Below are 17,951 nucleotides of genomic sequence, written 5' to 3'. Positions count from 1 at the left end.
CAATCTCTGGAGTCGTCTGTGGCGATTATCCGGATTGTCCCAGTGCTTTGCTGTCAATTTTCGGATGACACTGGAGAGGAGACAGTTGGCATCCGCTCTTGAAAAAGGAATTGAAAGCAGTGACTCGCGTTCTTCGAGTGCTTTCTTCGCTTCGGCGTCGGCCAGTTCGTTGCCCTGTATACCACAGTGACTGGGAATCCACTGAAATGTGATGTGGTGGCCGTTTTCTTGCGCTAAAGTGTAGGGCTCGGCAGTTTGAAGAGCCAACACTCTGTAAGCGCTTTCTTTCAACACCACTCTAAGTAGTTGAAGAGCCGACGTTGCGTCACTGAAAACTGTCCATATTTGAGGAGGCTGCCGCGCAATATATTGAACGGCCTCTCTTATTGCCACTAATTCCGTAGATGTTGTAGTCGTCTTGTTATGCAGATGAAACCGTCGAATGACTTGATGCGCAGGCACGACGAAAGCCGCACCAGACGCATACGACGAGACCGAGCCGTCTGTATACACGCTCACCGAGGAGGCATATTCTTTCGACATATATTCAAGTGTTAAAGGTCTGAGGCCGACGGTAGGTATTCGCGATTTTTTAGAAATTCCGGGAATAGATAGACGTACCGGTATTTTGGACATTACCCATGGGGGCATATGTGGAAGGTCAGCCGGGGCAAAGTATGCTGGTATGGCAGATTCTTCGCATTTAACGGCTGTTGAAAAAGTGGAGTCCGGCCGTATATCGGGTAGTTTCGATAAGGGATGGCGTCCATGACGGCAAAGCAGTCGCAGGAATACTCGAAGAGGTTCGCATCGTAGATAGACAGGTAAAGGGGTGACGCGAGCCTCCTCAATTGTTCCGTAGGTTGAGGTGCAACGTGGAACACCGAGACATGTTTTGAGCATCTGTGCCTGGGCACTTTCCAGCATACGCAAACATGACGGGCTCATACTTGATAAAACTGGCAGGCTATACCGAATGTACCCGACGTAGAGAGCCTGGTACAAACGGAGTAGTGAATGCTCAGATGGACCCCATTTCATACCGGCCAGAAAGCGAAAAACTTGAGCAAGCCCAGTTAATTTTTTCTTTAACATTGCCACATGTTTCGACCATGAAACACCGCGGTCAATGACAACGCCGAGGTACTTGTGGTGGGTGACATATGGGATCGCATTTCCATTGATCATAATTGGATACCAACACATAAGCTTCCGTGTGAACGCTATCGCAGCGCACTTGTCTGGGGCCAGTTGAAGTCCTTGGCGCTGCAGGTGCTGAGACGTTAAAGAAACAGCTCGTTGCAATCTGGCACGAATTTGTGGTCGCGTGACTGCGGATGCCCATATGCATATGTCGTCTGCGTAGGTACTGATGCGTACTGTATCAGGAATTATTTCCGCAAGGCCAATAAGGGCAACATTGAAAAGAGTCGGGCTGAGAACTCCTCCTTGAGGCACTCCACGGACCACAGCGTGTTTTGTCGTTTCGCCAGCATTCGTGGACATAAAGACTGTACGACCATCTAAGTAATTTGCAATCCACATGTAGAGACGGCCGCCGATGCCTAAATTACTGAGGGCATCAAGAATGGCTTCGTGCAGTACATTGTCACAAGCTCCTTTTATGTCTAAGAAAACTGCTCCTACAAGTCGGTGGCGCTTTTTTTCGTGTTCGACCGTGGACACGAGATCAATGACCCCATCTATTGCAGACCGGCCACGTCTAAATCCGGTCATCATTTCAGGATAAAGCTCATTCTTTTCCATGAACCATTCTAGTCTAGTGAGCACCATCCGTTCCATCACCTTACCGACGTCGACATACGTACATCGAGGGTGATGATTTCTTATGCATTAGTTTACAAAATTCCTATTTAAGATAAGTAAAATTGATAACCTTCTAGTTTGCTTTCCTTTCGAAAAGCTCACGTCTACAACTAAAAGAACTGCGCCTAACCTGAGTATGTCTAGCTTAATTCATTGTATAACTTCAAGTGTTGCCTCACCTATACTTCATCCTCAAGTTTTCTCCCCCCGCCCCACCCGTTTACCCGCCAACTTCTTGGTCAATTACCTGTAGTGGTCTCGCGCCGTCATAAAGGAAGAAAGCAAGCAAGTCATTCGATTTATATGCCTGAAAGCCTGCGTCCTGCACATTTTGGGCACGTTAAATATGCGCCGGTGGTCACAATTAATCCGGTGTCCCCCACTACCACGTGCCTTATAATCAAATGTTGTTTGTGGCACATAAAACCCGATACTTTATTTGATTTGAATGTTCGTTATATGCCTATGATCTTTCTCTTTCATTCTTTTTTTAGAGTGCAGAGCTTAGGCGCCCGTTCCTGACGGGAGCATCGGCGTAACCGAGCGAACGAGCACATAGAAGAATGACCGAACGAACACAGCGGCGGTTAAAAGATGGCGAAAGCGAATAGAGCGCGAGGAGGAAAGCGGAGAAGGAGGGTGCAGCGCAACTTTGAGACGACAAGCGGAGGAGAAGACTATGGAGAAAGTGAGACAAAAAATGTGTAGTGTCGCGCTTGACGTGCTCTGCGGCAATGATCACTACAAGATGGCGCGAGAGTAGCACGCGTCTTCTGGCAGGTCTGTGTGCAGCGGCTGCTGTCAATCGCGCCCTCGCGTCACCCACACGCTGCCTCTCGCAATTCTGCGAATAATGAGGCAGTCGCGCCACATTTCGCTCCATTTTCAACGTGCCGCAGGAGACATATATTCCGCGCCAGCCAGTATATCGCGGAATGAAAGCACGTATAGAGCTCCGCTGAAATTTGGCGTTAGCCAGCATCGCAACTGTAGGTGAATTTTTTCGTTCTCGCTATTGACACATTTCGTATTTATTTCGTATAATCTGTGTCACGCGCAATTAAGTCGTCCTTCTGTTGGTTAACCGTTTCTTTTTTCGCGTTTTGAGAGTCTGCAATGCGCTACTCGCCTCGGTTTTCTTGTTCATCTTTCCCGCTATCGCAAGGCATAAATTCTATTAGCCCTGAAAGTTAATTCTTTTTCAGAACAAGCGCCACAGGCACGGCCGGGTGGCTCTTTGCTCTCTCGGATACTCCGACCCAGGTCTGCGCCGACTCAAACTCTAGTGTCGCGGTAGATGCTCGCTAAGGGAGCACAGTTGCGCATACTTTCGCAATTTTTTTCAAACGCTATGCGGTAAAGCAACTCATTGTTCGCGCAGGAGCCCAACTTAGAAGTGCATCTATTTTTATTTTTTTATTTAATATAGTTTCAGGGCCCAAAGGCACTACAGAAAGGAGTGGGGAAGAAAGGGCAAGGCCTGCAGCAAACAAACAAACACAAATATTACAAGGCGTCTTGTAAAGCGATCTTGAGTTTGTGGTCATCAGGTTTGCTGGCGATTGTGGAGGGAAGGTGACACTTGTTCTATGCGACACCTGTTCTAGGAACAAAAGAGTCATTACACAATTTTGTGTGACAAGAAGGTAGCCCCACCTTGAAGTGATGATCGGTCCTTGAAGATATGTAATGAGGTGGATAAAACAAAACGTCCTTCATCTAGTTGTTATAATAATGGATTTTATGAAAAAGGCTAAGGCAAGATGGCTGTCGACGCAACGAGATGTCAGGCAAGTTTAGGGTTTTTTTCATAGATGTGACACTGGAATGACGTGAATAATTCGACAAGGTGATACGTGCGCCGCGATTCTGAATGGCTTCAAGAGTTTGAATGAGTGTAGTCTGAGTAGGATCCCATATGGCGCATGCGTACACTAATTTAGAACGTACCAAGGTTTTGTAAAGTGTTAACTTCAAGGATGATGGGGCATCAAAAAAGTTTCGACGCAGATAACCAAGCATGCGATTAGCGTTGTTAGTTACATATTCTACATGCGTATTCCACGATAGATTAGAAGAAATGTGAACACCAAGGTATCTATAGCTGTCAACAGATTGCAATGGAATGTTATTGAGGCAGTAAGTACGCGGACAATGATTAGTGCTGCGGCGGGAAATGTACGTACTTTTAAATTTAGTTGTATTAAGTGTCATGAGCCATTGACTGCACCATTCAAATACCCTATGTAGATCACGTTGCAGATAGAGATAATCGTCATGGTTAGTAATTTTCTGGTAAACCACGCAGTCATGCGCAAACAGTCGGACAGTTGAGGAAGAAAGGCAAGTAGGAAGATCATTAATATAAATCAAGAAGAACAGAGGGCCCAAAACGGACCCTTGCGGGACACCAGATGTTACGGCAGAATTGGCTGAAGAGAAGTCGTTAGCCGTCACATACTGACTACGGTTAGAGAGAAATTCCTTAATCCATGCCAGTACATTGGGGTCTATGTTAAGTTGATTAAGCTTAAAGATAAGTAGATCGTGTGAGACGGAGTCAAATGCTTTAGCAAAATCTAAATATATGCAACCAGTATCAAAGTCATGATCCGCCTTAATAAACAAGTCTTTAGTAAAACATAGCCATTGCGTTTCGCACGAAACTGCTTTACGGAATCCATGCTGATAAATGCTGAAGAAGGAATTCGACTCATGGAATGCAATGAGGTGCGAGTATATTGTATGTTCTAGGATTTTTGCTGGAATGGATTTTAATGATATGGGGCGGAAATTATTGGGGGAATGTACATCACCCGATTTATGCACAGGGACCACCTTCCCTATCTTCCAATCAAAGGGCAGTGTAGATATGTGTAATGACTGTTGAAAAAGCTTTGACAATATTAGTGAAGAATAAACTTGTGTACACTTCAGCATTTTTGAGAAGTACAATCTGGACCGGCCGACGAAGACACCTTTAAGTTGACACTCAGCCTTTCGACACCAATTGCATGAATAGCGATATAATCCATTGGGAATAAGTTGCTTTTTGGTATATGCGGAAATACTGTGGGACTGCTCTTCTGAAAATGAGTAACAAACGCATTGTTCAGAACATTGCAGCATTCACTTTGAATTACTGCGACATCAGATTGGATTAACTGAATGCGTGTCCTTATAGTACCGTTAATATAGCTCCAAAATTTACGGGGATTAGAACAAAGAAGCAAAGGAAGAGTTTTATCAGAGAATTCCTTCTTGGCTTTTCAGAGCGCAGTACAGAATTCTCATAGACATTTTTGATAGAAAGACAAGCGGCCTATTCTGGCTGTGAATTTTGCGCGTCGAAATATCCGCTTCTTTTTGTTGCGCATGCGCTTTAACGTGTTATTGAACCACGGTGAGCGAGTACATAATGAAACTTTCATCTTAGCTACAAAACAATCAATACGAGACAAGAGTTTGTTTTTATAAAGCAACCAGTTGTCCTCAACTGATCGCTGCTCAAAACCGCCGAAAAACCGATCAGCAAAGACCTGAAGTTTCCAATTCAATCCAGTTACGTCTGCTTTACCGTAGTTTTGGATGACCCTAGTTTTTTTTTTCTTGTTAGAAATCTTTGCCCGTATAGTGAAGTGAATTATCGAGTTATCGCTAATTCCCGGTGAATGAGTTAAGCCGCTAGCTAGGTCTGTTGTAGTGGTGAGTATTAAGTCTAAAATATTAGCGGAAGTGGAAGTTATGGAAGTGGGAAAGTGAACGAGCTGAGTTAAGTTGAAGTCGTGACAAAAAGTTAAAGGTTCTTTGCTTTCAGCAAAGTTGTGTTTTAAGGAAACCAAGTCTCGTTCCCATCTGATGTCAGGAAAATTGAAGTCGCCAAGTTAGAAGAGGGGCGATTTTGGGTATCTGACGAACACCTGATTGACAACATCGTGCCGTTCATTACAAAAGGACAACGATGCAGTTGGTGGCCGATAACAGACAAAAAAAGTTATTTTGCGAGAATCAATAAGCACGCGCGCTCACACAAGCTCAAGCGAGGATCCAATCGGAATAACATGGGAAGCAAGACTATCGGCAACCGCCAGCAGAACACAACCACCGGACCGATAATCACGATCACATCGGTAAAATTTGTAGCACATTTCACAGTGCAAAATTTCTTCATTTATAACTTTTGCAGAAAGCCATGTCGCCCGTCAGACCAACAATATCAGCAGACCAGGAATCAATAGTGGAAGACAATTCCACGCGTTTATTCAGAATACTCCGTATATTGGAAAGAAAAATAGAGCCGTCTTTTGCGCAGGATCTGGGCGGGCATAGCTGTGATGCTCTGGAAGTGCCAGCACGTGCAGTTACAGTACCAGCGCTAACATGCTTATCTACTGATCGTGCTGAAGCGATTTCGCGTACGCTGTCACTTACTGAGCAGTAAACGTACGTTTTTTTGTCCATGATCAGTTTAGTCATGCGATGAAAGTATGTCTTCCCGGCTGCTTTTGCAAATTCTGTTGGTTTCCGCCTTGAGTTTCGCGTAGCTCTGCAATAATCTTCGCTAGCTGATGCACCAGTCTCCTTGAGCTTATATTTCTGCGCCCAGACTACATCCCTGACTTTAGACGGCGAAAACTTAATGATAATTGGCCCTGTCTTTTCATCTGTGTAGGATCCTGATCTGTGCGCAGGGGAAGCTTCTGAGTCGGAAATTTGTATTTTAAGGTGACGAGACAAAACGTCGCGAACACGGCGTTCTGACTGAGCCCATGTCTCAGTCGGGCAGTCCGGTATTCTAAAGAACAATAGGTTATCTCGTCTCGACCTGTCGGCAAGATCGTCCAGTCGGGAATTCAGTGCCTGGCCTTCCATTCCGACAGCTTCGCTGATTAGACGTGGTGCATCAATAAAAGCTGCAGAACCGTCGAATGGTTCGACGAAGGATTTAACCGCGCATAATCTTACTGATAGGTTAGCGAGGTCTGTACTAATGCCTCCTGCTTTGTCTTTAGGTCGTCGAGAGCTGCTTTCAGTTCAACGTGACGGCGGTCAACGTTTTCAGAAAGTTTAGTGATAGCATCAAGTATTTCTTTGTTAGTAGGACCAGGCTTGAGTTCAACGTCGCCGCAACACATTAAGAGCTTCGTAACAAATACACATGCAATGAAAGAGCACAGTTGGGCACGGTGGGAGCAGCAGGCAGACGTTGCTAGTCCGCTTACAATAGAGAGAGGGGCGTTTACTAACCTGCGCAAAAAGCAAAATCGGCTTTTTGAGCGACTGCATGGCTGCCGCTCCACCGTTCCCATTGACCCTTTACGCGGAGCAGTTTGTTCTAGAGAAACGATCGGGCGCTTTCGGCGCCGCACAACACGCGGCCTCAACGACAGCGCACAAATACAAAACCGTTACCGCGTCTACCTCGCTTCTGTGCAAGTGAGTTTTCGCTAGTTCGCAAATGTAAATGTCGCAAATGCAAGTGAGTTTTCGCTAGTTCTAGGTTGGTAGATTTAATACGTCTGCGGTGGTTGGCTGCGAAGTTAGTGACTGGTATTGGAGGAACAGAATGATCCTGTGTGACCAAGCTTGCGGACCACTGCTACGAAAGGATAGGTTGCGTTGCCAGCCCTTAGCGATGCAAGACTTTCCCACAGAAGAAATGGCTTCACTTCTCTGCCAGCGTTGTATCGCCAACGTCCAAAGAAAGGATTTCAACACCGGAACATTGGCAACAGTGAGTACCGCTCGTTCAACAGTGACAAAGGGAGTAGTGACGCTTCCTGTCATAGTAACTTTCACACTCCCTATCTACACAAATCTACCTGAGCTGGCGCGCCTACTCTGTTGCCAACGGATAAAAAATAAGTGGATGGACGCACAATTGAATCTGTGCGAGCTTCATAAATCGGACTACGACGACAAGACAGGAATGATCAAAGCTGAATGTTTGAATGCTTCATGACGGTTCACAAGAGTAAGCGATTTACTAGCGATAATACATCTTTGCAACAAGGTATTACAATGCACAGAACAGTTATTTTTCAAGGCTCGTGCTCAGTAAGAAAAAATATATCGGAACTGAGCAGACACGCATGCGATTAGGCAGAAAATCATCGGGTAGTGACCGCAGCGAAGAATTTTAGAGTCAGAAACGGGACAAGACGCTGCTTGGAAGTATTTGCCAAATAAAGAACTAAGAGCAAAACACGCTGATACTGATTATATTCATAAGCGAAAAGCTTGGATAGCTCGGAACGCATATTTAGCCCCGCTTTCAGAACAAGCATTATATAGCTGCTCGTGCCGCTTGGACATAGCTTAATCAGCTCCAATAGCGCTTTTACATGTGCTGTGAAATTGTGGCCGGCCAAGGTTTCGTGTCGACCACCCAGTCACCGTCTACGACATCTCCCGAAACCGAATGCAAAACAGCACCGGCGTTGTAAACATGCATTGTAAGCGCAAATGCAGCGTAAACAGCCAATGGGTTCGTCACCACGTGATAAAACATCGTAGCGTCCAAGGCATCGCCGCGAAAATGGTCAATACGGCTCTGCAGCCATGCTGTATTTGAAGCATTTTTTGCCTCCTTTAGGCGCGGTGAGTGAGCAATTGAGTGAGCGAGCGATGGAGGGAACTGGTTGGTCGGTCGGTCGACAGAAGGGAAGGGCGAGCCCTTCCTTCTCTCCGGGTTGTGCGAGCTCGCGCGCTGCAGCTTGAATCTGTTGCCGTCGCGTGCTGCGGAACGATTTGGAGATGTTTCCTAAAATTGGTACAGCGCAACATACAAAGGAAGAAACAAGCCGAGCCGGCCAGAGAAAGGAACAGTTCGGCTTCTTTCTTCCTTCGTTTGTTGCGCTGTAACAGTTTTAGAACGCAATACCAGGTCGGCCAATCCTCTGGCCTAGATGTTTCAGCTCGTTGACCGTTAAGTTTGCGCGATGCCAGTCCATACCAGGTCGTCGAAGAACCAGAGTGCAGCCATTCGCTGCTGCGGTAACTATACAGTATGAACATTTCTGTGGGCTCCTCAAGCATGCGACGCGCATAGTCTTTCGCGGTTTGGCTGAAGATGGGGGGGGGGGGCAAACAATAACGCCAACTAAAACAAAATAATAAAGCCAACTACTTTGGCTTTGCAGTATTTTTTACAGTTTATATATATATATATATATATATATATATATATATATATATATATATATATATATATATATATATCGAGAAGCAACGGTTGATGATTTTAGCAGGAGCTACGCGATGGTGATGGTCTTGTAAAAATGAGAAAGATGACGTCCATAATATATATTCTCACACTAGTTTGCCCCAGTGGACGGAAGCAACCAGCCTGCCACAATTTAAGCTAGCCTAGAGCGCCGATGGAATGGCTTGAGGCGGGAAGCATGTACGATTTCTGTCCCGCGGCAGTGTTGGTCAGCAGACGCGTGAACAGGTGTGCGTGCGTGCGTGCGCGCGCGCACGTGTGCGTGTGTGTAGACGAGCGGCAAAGCGTGCTTAAGGGTAAGGGCAGGCACGATTGATACGAGAGGTTGTCGCAATGTTTTTCAAAGAAAGCAACTATGGTACTAGTGAATGATATACTTCTACAGATGGCTGTTTGAGGGGTACATTTGAAAATGTGAGAACGTTTTCAGCCTCCCTTAAAAATGCACACAGCTTTTACAGAGCACGAGCACAAGATTATAAATAGGACACCTGCAGTCGGCGTTCAACTAGTTTCGAGCAATGCACAAAGTTAGAGAGGAACCGCTGCAAGAAACATATTACTCGACTCTTTTTAAGAACCATTTGAAAACATGTCTCTCTGATAAATTTGAACCTTCCCTCCTTAACTGACCGTTTCATGCTCCCTTCCTTACCACGTAGTAAGCAACAAGAGGACAAAGAATGACAAAAACTACGGCAGAGCTCATCTTACGATTACTGTCGACGCTTATGTGACTAGCATTCGAGCAAAGTGGATACAAAGTATTCGTCTTCTCACTTTTATTTAATGTGTGTAAAGGTCACGCTCAGAGTTTAGTTGGTTCGGCTATACTCGACATATTCCGGCATCTTCGCACTTTGTTATCGCGCTCGCGCGCCTAGGTCGCCCATTAGCTTGGTGGCAAGACGACGACTCTGTCACGCCGTCGCAGTGAAGATGATCGAATGACGACGAAAGACTGACGTGGTCGGAACGACAAACGCGGTATAAAGACCATGGCATGACAACAGGGAGCTGTCGATTCTTAAATCATGACGCTTGTAGAACGACGACAACGTGCTGACAAAGGTATGACCACAGATGCAGGAGCGTCTGTCCGACGATGACACAATGAAAAAGATGTCATGACAACGGCGCCATAATCATCATTGACTAACGACAGCGTAGCGAAGTGAGGCAGCTGTTAATATTTGGACGCATCAGCTCAGCAAGGACACCACGACGAAAGGGGGGCGAGCTCTGCCAGAGGCATGTTTAGATCGGCAGGCATGTCGACTACGTAAAGTGATATTAGAAAAACTAGGGTTATTAACTCGGTAATAATTTAATGCTATGCTGTATACATATTGCCGACAAACATTGTCATGCCGGTCGTCGGCGGTCTATCGTAGTAAGGTGGCACCGCAGTCCGCTGTTTCCTTGCTCAGCCCGAAAATACGGAGACCTCTGCTGAAATCGGTTTTTGCAGCTTCCAAGGCAAGCGGACCGTTGGGACACACAAGCCTTTCCACGAATCGCCCGCTCAGACCAATCCGCCATGAAAACGTGATCCAATAAGGGCCAGAGTTTAAGCGACCACATCTGGCCTCGAAAATAAGCAGGGAAAATCAGCAAACGAAATTATTCGTGACTGATGGGCAGAGCCCAGCGTGAACCGACCGCGGGATCTACACACACTAGTCCGCACCCGTTTTTGGGATCTGCTCAAGGTCTGCTGCATTCGGAAGAATTGCTTGTACGGTGCGCACACAAACTGACTGTCAGTTAACACTACGTTTGCCGTGCGAGACTATATTACCGAGGTGCTGTCGGCGTCATTGCCACGCAATGACTCCAGTCGGCTCCGGTGCTGGCTTTTGTATTTTCACTTCTCGGTCACCGCTCTTTGCCCCGTTCGTCCGCATCGAAAACCCAACAGTCACAGAAACAAAAGCGTGATCCGCGGGATACTTTATTCGTGAACGTCCTCCCCACCTCTCCCCATGAGGAAGGGTCCCACTCGTGTTTACAAACCACTTCGAATATATGGAGAAGAGAGCACTCATAAAAGTGGGTATGTGAGGGGACCATGTCATAAAGATAAGGTAGCGGTAAGGAAGAAATGCTTAATAAAATAAAGATAATATAGTAAAAAGCATGTTTTAACAAAAAGAAAAAAAGAAGATTCAGCGCAATCACGAAGCACAAGGCAATCAAACAGTAAAATAAATTCACTTGCGCTTTAATACAGATCAGTGTCTCAGTTGTAAGCAGCGACGCTACTGAGAAAGTACTCGTTGTAATATGTCTTCCAGTCAAGGCAAACTTTGGTCTCGTCCGTCGTTTCCGATTGGCGCTCAGAATGACGCGTCTCCATCTCACAGACACGATCACACTTGGCGAGCCTCCGGTCAGCACGCGAACCGCAGTTGCGCAAAGCACGACGACGATCGCGCTCTTTTTTGCTTTTTATGATATTCGTCAACATACTCGTCGTCTGCGTCACCATCGGAGCACGGTCGAAGGTGGCAGTGTTTTGAACGTACCAAATTCACAGTGGCAAATTTTTTTTTCGGTTTGGTCCACTAGATTGGGATCAGGTTGGATTCGGTGAGTCACTTTCCTGGCGTCTTTGATTCCTTGCGCACGCCAAGGGCTTTATTTCCATGAAGTATGGGCTCAGTCTTGAATGCCACAAAGCGGGCGATACTGGGTAGCTTTCCAGTTGCAAGTCCTCGAATGTGGCAGTCAGAGCAGGAGAGAAAGCGCTTTTTATCATGGGGGAACATCTTCGGCCAAAGACAACGGCAGCGAACTTTCCCTCATGTGCGCTTGACATCGAGGTTGCCCGCCGTAGGGTCTTCATGACATTGCTTTAAAAGTTCCGACTTCAAACACTCTCGGACAAAGAGTTCCGTGCAACCTTCCCGAAATCATTTCGCCCTCCTGTGCAAGACGCCATCGAATAGCCGAAAGCTCCATGGCGTCCTTTTAACTTTTTCTGACAACGGGTACATTCGCTTGCGCTTTGGTGCTGTATAACTTCTTTCGTCTACGCGTCTTTCCTCCCCGTTTCTCCAACATCCCCATGATCCGGTACGAGCATCGGTTAAGGGTTTTCTTCGCTTGCTAGTGCAGAATCATGGGGTAGGCGGGAAAACGTGTCAGAATTTCTCTGCTCGAAACTAGAGCGCTGCCGTAACATTCCGTCGGTTCGCTTTGCTCGAACATCTTGTAATGGGAGACGCTAACTTTTCGTCAGACTAGAAAAAGGTCGGCCGGACCGGCATACTAAACCCGGCTGTCCTCGTTTCCTGAGGGGTAAATCTTCTGACCCACACTATGGCGTTGCTTCTTACGTTGAGCCCCAACTTCTCGGAGCCGTTGCCGAACTGGCGCGCGAGGTGACCGATGCGGTAGCACAGCTGGCATCGTGGTCTACTTAGCAAATGCTCTGGAGGTACGTTTTCCTCTATAGCCTCTAAGCGGTCCCATAACGAGGCTGTGGAGTCTGCGATCACCTTTATGTCCCAGTCATGGCCGGTAGCTATTCGGTGGCAAAAACGCTCTGGCGCCGCGCAGGTACCGAAACATGTTTGCGGCGGATGCGTTGCTCCTACTGCGGGTGTCACTGCAACGGAAGGTGGCGAGGCGCTTGAGAACCGCGGCAGCAGGCCGGCCGAGAAACAGGTGCCAATCTGCTGTGGCTGGGGCGTACGGGCCTTCAAAGTAACCTGATTAGTAGGGGCCAAAATTTAAAGGAACTTGGAGGAATCGTCCCGATTTGTAATAACAATTTCCTTTTCACGTCCGGATGCAGGCCGCGCATTAGGTACCTGTTCTGTCATAGATGCGTTAACTCTGGCGAACAACTGCACAACATCTTTATAATTTTGCTTTGGGATTCTGATGGCACCTGAAGACGGTTATGTCCCCGCAAATGGGCGATTTGTCAGAGCGACGACTTGTAAAAGACGTTTGTAGAAGCGCCGCCGACTCTTGCCGCGAATTAGGGGCGCCCATTAAAATTTGAATGGTGTGTCACTTTCTTGCGTCCCCCCAATGCCAGTTACAAAAATTTAACCTTTGTCGCTTGATCTCAGTTGTTGAGCGAGGCTACATATTTGCAGCAAACTACCCACTCGGAGATTGGTTCTTCTGGCGCGCCTCTAAAGACTGGCCTTCCGACAAAAGGGTTAGCTTAAGGGAGAGGACATTGCAGCGAAATCAGTAGGGTGTTCGGTCACAGTCTAGCTGTCAGAGGTAGGATTCAGAGGTCTGTTACCATGGTCCACGATACATAGAGTGGGGTTCTCGATACCCAGTAACCTCCACTACTTTGTAGCGAAGTGACACAGCGGTTAACGCATGAAATGTCCAGCGAGATGATAATGAAGGGGGATGGGCTCCGGCCGACGCAAGCGCAGATCGGCATACAACGACGGCGAAAGATATGACTAGAATACTGGATTTAATATGTTTTTATTACTTTAACGTTACAACCTAAACATTTACGTACAAAACAAGATCATACCGTGGTCGGCGGCCTGCCTGCCTCGCCTGGCTTCCTATGGTGAGGTGGCACCAAAGGCTGCCGTCTCCTTGCTCACCCCGAAAAGACAGGGACCTTCTTCTTAAATTATTTTGTGCACCACCCAAGCAACACGCGGACCGTTGGCGGAAACAGGCCTCTTCATTAATCGACTACTCAGAACAATCAGGCAAGCCGACGCGAACAAATAGGCGCCAGAGTTTAAGCGACCAGACATGGTCTCGAAAAGAAGCAGTGAACAAATAAATCTAAAATAAATCCATCAGAACTGACATGACTGATGGACAGAGTCGAGCATGAACCGATCGCCACACGTACACACGCTCGTCGCCACCAGTTTCGCGATCCCTCAACTCTTCTGCGGGCAGAAGAATTCCTTGGACGCCGCGCACTCATAGTGACGGTCAGTTAGGACTGTTTAGGCAGGCCGAGAGCACAGGCCCGAGGTGCCATCGCGGTCATTCCCACGCAAAGGCTCCAGTCGCCTCGCCGCTCGTCTTCGTGTTTCCACGCCTGGGACACAGCTCTCGGCCCGGGTCCTTCGCATCGAAAGAGCCAATAGACACAACAAGAAAAAAAAGCACATGCGTTGTACATTCTTCGGAACGAAAGCATGATTACGGCAGAATGACAAAGGAATGACGTCGACGTACTGACGAAGGCGATTTGCCAACGACGGCATGACGACAGTAGGAGGAAGTTACTGAAGCGATAACGACGGTAAAATTCTGCGTGACGATGACTGTGTGGCGACGACGTCTAATAACGACGACGGCATGAGCGAACTGGGATGTCAAATTTAGAATGACGATGGTGAAACGACCACGACAACTCTACAACAACGGCGCACTGACGACGATGACATGAGAAAGGTGTGAATACATTGGGACGACGATGGGCGTATGATGATGACAGCGCGACAACAAACTGTATGAAACCTGTATGACGACGAAGGTGCCACGGCTATGACGTGACGACGATCTGATAACGGACGCGCGATAGCGACTGCTTTACAACGGATGAATGAGCGACTGTCTGAAGATGACTACGTGGCAATGCCGGCGTAATCGTGATTAATTGACGACAGTATGATTACAATAGAATGACAAAGATCGACGTCAGTGGAACGATGGAGGCGTTATGAAGAGGGCGGCATGATGAAAATGGTAGGACTTTCCTGAAGTGATTACGATGGCGAACTGACCGCGTCATGACGTTGGCAACACAACGTCTTGACGACCACTACGTGGTGAGGATGACGTGACGACGACATCACGACGACTGCATGATGAGAGTTAATGACTAAGCTGAAATGACAACAATGGAACCACTGAATGTCGCGGCGGCGCTGTGACAGCGAATACACGCCGACTGTATGACGACGATGGCGTGAAAACGACGGCATGACAGGGGCCGGCTGACAAATCAGGACCGACCGCAATGTAAGACCTCAACGGCATCACAACAACGAGCACATACTTAGACATAGAAGTTGTCACGATGGTGGCATGACGAGAGTCAGCACACGAAGGTAGAATGACGACGATAGACCGATCGCAACGGAGATAGACATATTGATAGACTGCAAACCACTGAAGTGGGCAAACAAAGCTAATCGGAATAATAAATATAATAAGGGTGGCTACACATTGTATTTTTCAATTGGTTTTGCTCCCTTTCCACTTTATTTACCATCAACGCCATCAGTAAATGGCATGAATACCATTTCGGGCATGAAATCCACTTCAGTGTTCAACGCGATAACTCGGCGTATAACTCGGTCGGTCGGTCGGTCGGTCGGTCGGTCGGTCGGTCGGTCGGTCGGTTCTCTTTTTTCACCAAACAAAAACATCTGTCACAAAGGGGACATGGCGAAAAATCTGCGAATACTGCAGCTTGACTAAGCACCGTCCACCCTGTAGGAGCAATGACAGTGAAATATACAAGAAAAGTACATATAGGATCATTTTTGCATATAATAAAGCAAGAGAAGACAAATTGGCATCGCACTTTTATGCTTAGTGAAAACAATGATATAAAGCAATACAATTTAAGGAATTCGCTGTTACAAAAACAAGCTAACTACTTTGGTGGGGTTTAGTGTTTTGATTTCAGTGTCGTGCTGCTCATATGCGTTTAGAGTGCTTGGTAATGTTTGGCAAAGCCTTTGCGTGCCGTAAATAGTGCGTGAGAATGGAGTTTTCCAAGGGGGTTTATGCCGATGGAAGTAAATACCTTGAGTAGGTTCAAGATTTGCAAGTGTGAGAAATGTGTAAAACTTCCTGCGAGTAGCACTAATGTAGGATTGTAGCAGCCTGCATTTGTATATATTGTTCGCCGTAACAATTTTATGCTTCCCAAAATGATGGCTGGTGTGTTCAAGGTATGGTAGGTTCTCTATTGCCGTTATAGCTCTTTTCTAAAGTATTTTTAGCTTATTCAAATTGGTTAATGTAGTTTTCCCCATATTAAAGCACAGTAGTTCAAGTGAGCATAGAAGAGAGCTTGATAATTAAGTCGCTTTATGGTAAGGGGCAAAAGATATCCACAACAATTTAAAGCACCAACCACGCGTCTCTGCTTTAAGCTAATCTGATCTATTTGCTCATTCCGGGATACATGTTCGTTAAAAATTACTCCAAGCGCCATTATTGATTTGGTTACTGAAATTTTGCACGGGCCTAGGGTAATATGGTGAGGTAACTGTAGGGATGGGCCAAGGGCTCGAAAAAGGACACATTTTGTTTTTGCTTCATTTGGCGTTAAATTGTTCTTAGTGCACCAATCGCGAAGCCTATAACACGTGTTTGCTGCTAGTGCCTCGAGAGTACTTAACTTTCTTCCAGTAAAAAATAGTGCGCAATCATCAGCATAAATTATAAATTTGCAATCTTCGTCGATGTAGATTACGTCATTGATGTAATACAAAAATAATACAGCCCCTAGAATGCTGCCTTGTGGCACCCTGGTTTTAATTGGTTGTGTGCGTGATTTAAAGCCATCTATTTCAACGTACCGAGACCGCGCACTCAAATACGACTGAATAAGTTTGAGCGAGATTCCTCTAAATCCATAGCATTTTAATTTATTTAATAATAATTCATGACTTACGCAATCAAATTCCTTACTGAAGTCCAAATATAATGAAATTGTCAAAAGCCTGTTTTCGGTATTGTATAATATGATTTCTTTTCGGAGTAATAGAGCGCTTTCAGTTGAACATTTCTTTCTGAAACCATAGTGACAATCGATAATAAGATCTTACTTTTTAGAGAAGATATATATTCTATCGTTTATTATTTTTGAAGACATTTAAGGTGTGACGACGACGGTATGACAAGAGTAAAACCACGAAGCTTGAATTAAGACGATGGACCGACCACGATGGCATTAACCACCAGCATTTACCTAGCGGTTCAAGCAGGCAGGCAACATGGGGCGCTGGGTCGACGTAAAAGGCTAGATAGATAGATAGATAGATAGATAGATAGATAGATAGATAGATAGATAGATAGATAGATAGATAGATAGATAGATAGATAGATAGATAGATAGATAGATAGATAGATAGATAGATAGATAGATAGATAGATAGATAGATAGATAGATAGATAGATAGATAGATAGATAGATAGGCTAAAACGACTAAAGTAGGCAAAGAATGCTAATCACACTAATAAACATAAAGCGCGGTAAACGGTGTGCTTTTCACGTAGTTTCACTCACTTTCCACCTGCTGACCGTCAACGCGGTCACAAAAACTCGCATGAATGTAAGAAATAATCCCCAGCTTTGAAATTTAATCATCACTCGGGCGCGAACTCGACATCAATGTGCAACGTGCTAACAAAGGAACGTTTAATACATTGGATCTGTTGTCACGACGACAGAACGCTGCGCTCTTTGTGCAGTTGGTTTTCATTCGTTTCGAGAAGCACCAATGAGCGCTGTGAAAACCGCAGTCCAGCTGCAAGAGAATTCGCCAAAAACATGGTTTTATTCACAGAACTCTGTGTGTGTCAGTTACTAGAGAAATAATTCGAATTATTTGGCTCCTAAGCAGTTGAAACCTGTCAAGTATTAGCCTGTTTCAAGTCTTCCTTAAGTGTGCACCATGTGCCCTTCAGCCAATTGCAGAATATTAAATGGTGCAAGGCAGTCGGACACAGAAAACACACGTTAGGCAGCCGCGAATTGTGAAGAAAATTATGATGAAATAAACACATTTCTTTTTAAGTTCAGCTAAGAAATACATTGGACAATCTCTGCAAAAACATATTCATGAATCCGGCTTCGCAAACAAAAAGTAAAAAAGTGCTAACAGCCCGAAGACGCGGTAGATGACGTCAATGTTTTTCGACGTCT

The sequence above is a fragment of the Dermacentor variabilis genome, chromosome 3, assembly GCF_050947875.1.
Source record: "Dermacentor variabilis isolate Ectoservices chromosome 3, ASM5094787v1, whole genome shotgun sequence".
Classification (NCBI taxonomy): domain Eukaryota; kingdom Metazoa; phylum Arthropoda; class Arachnida; order Ixodida; family Ixodidae; genus Dermacentor; species Dermacentor variabilis.
The sequence above is the reverse complement of the archived record's forward strand: the minus strand, read 5'-3'. Positions refer to the sequence as shown.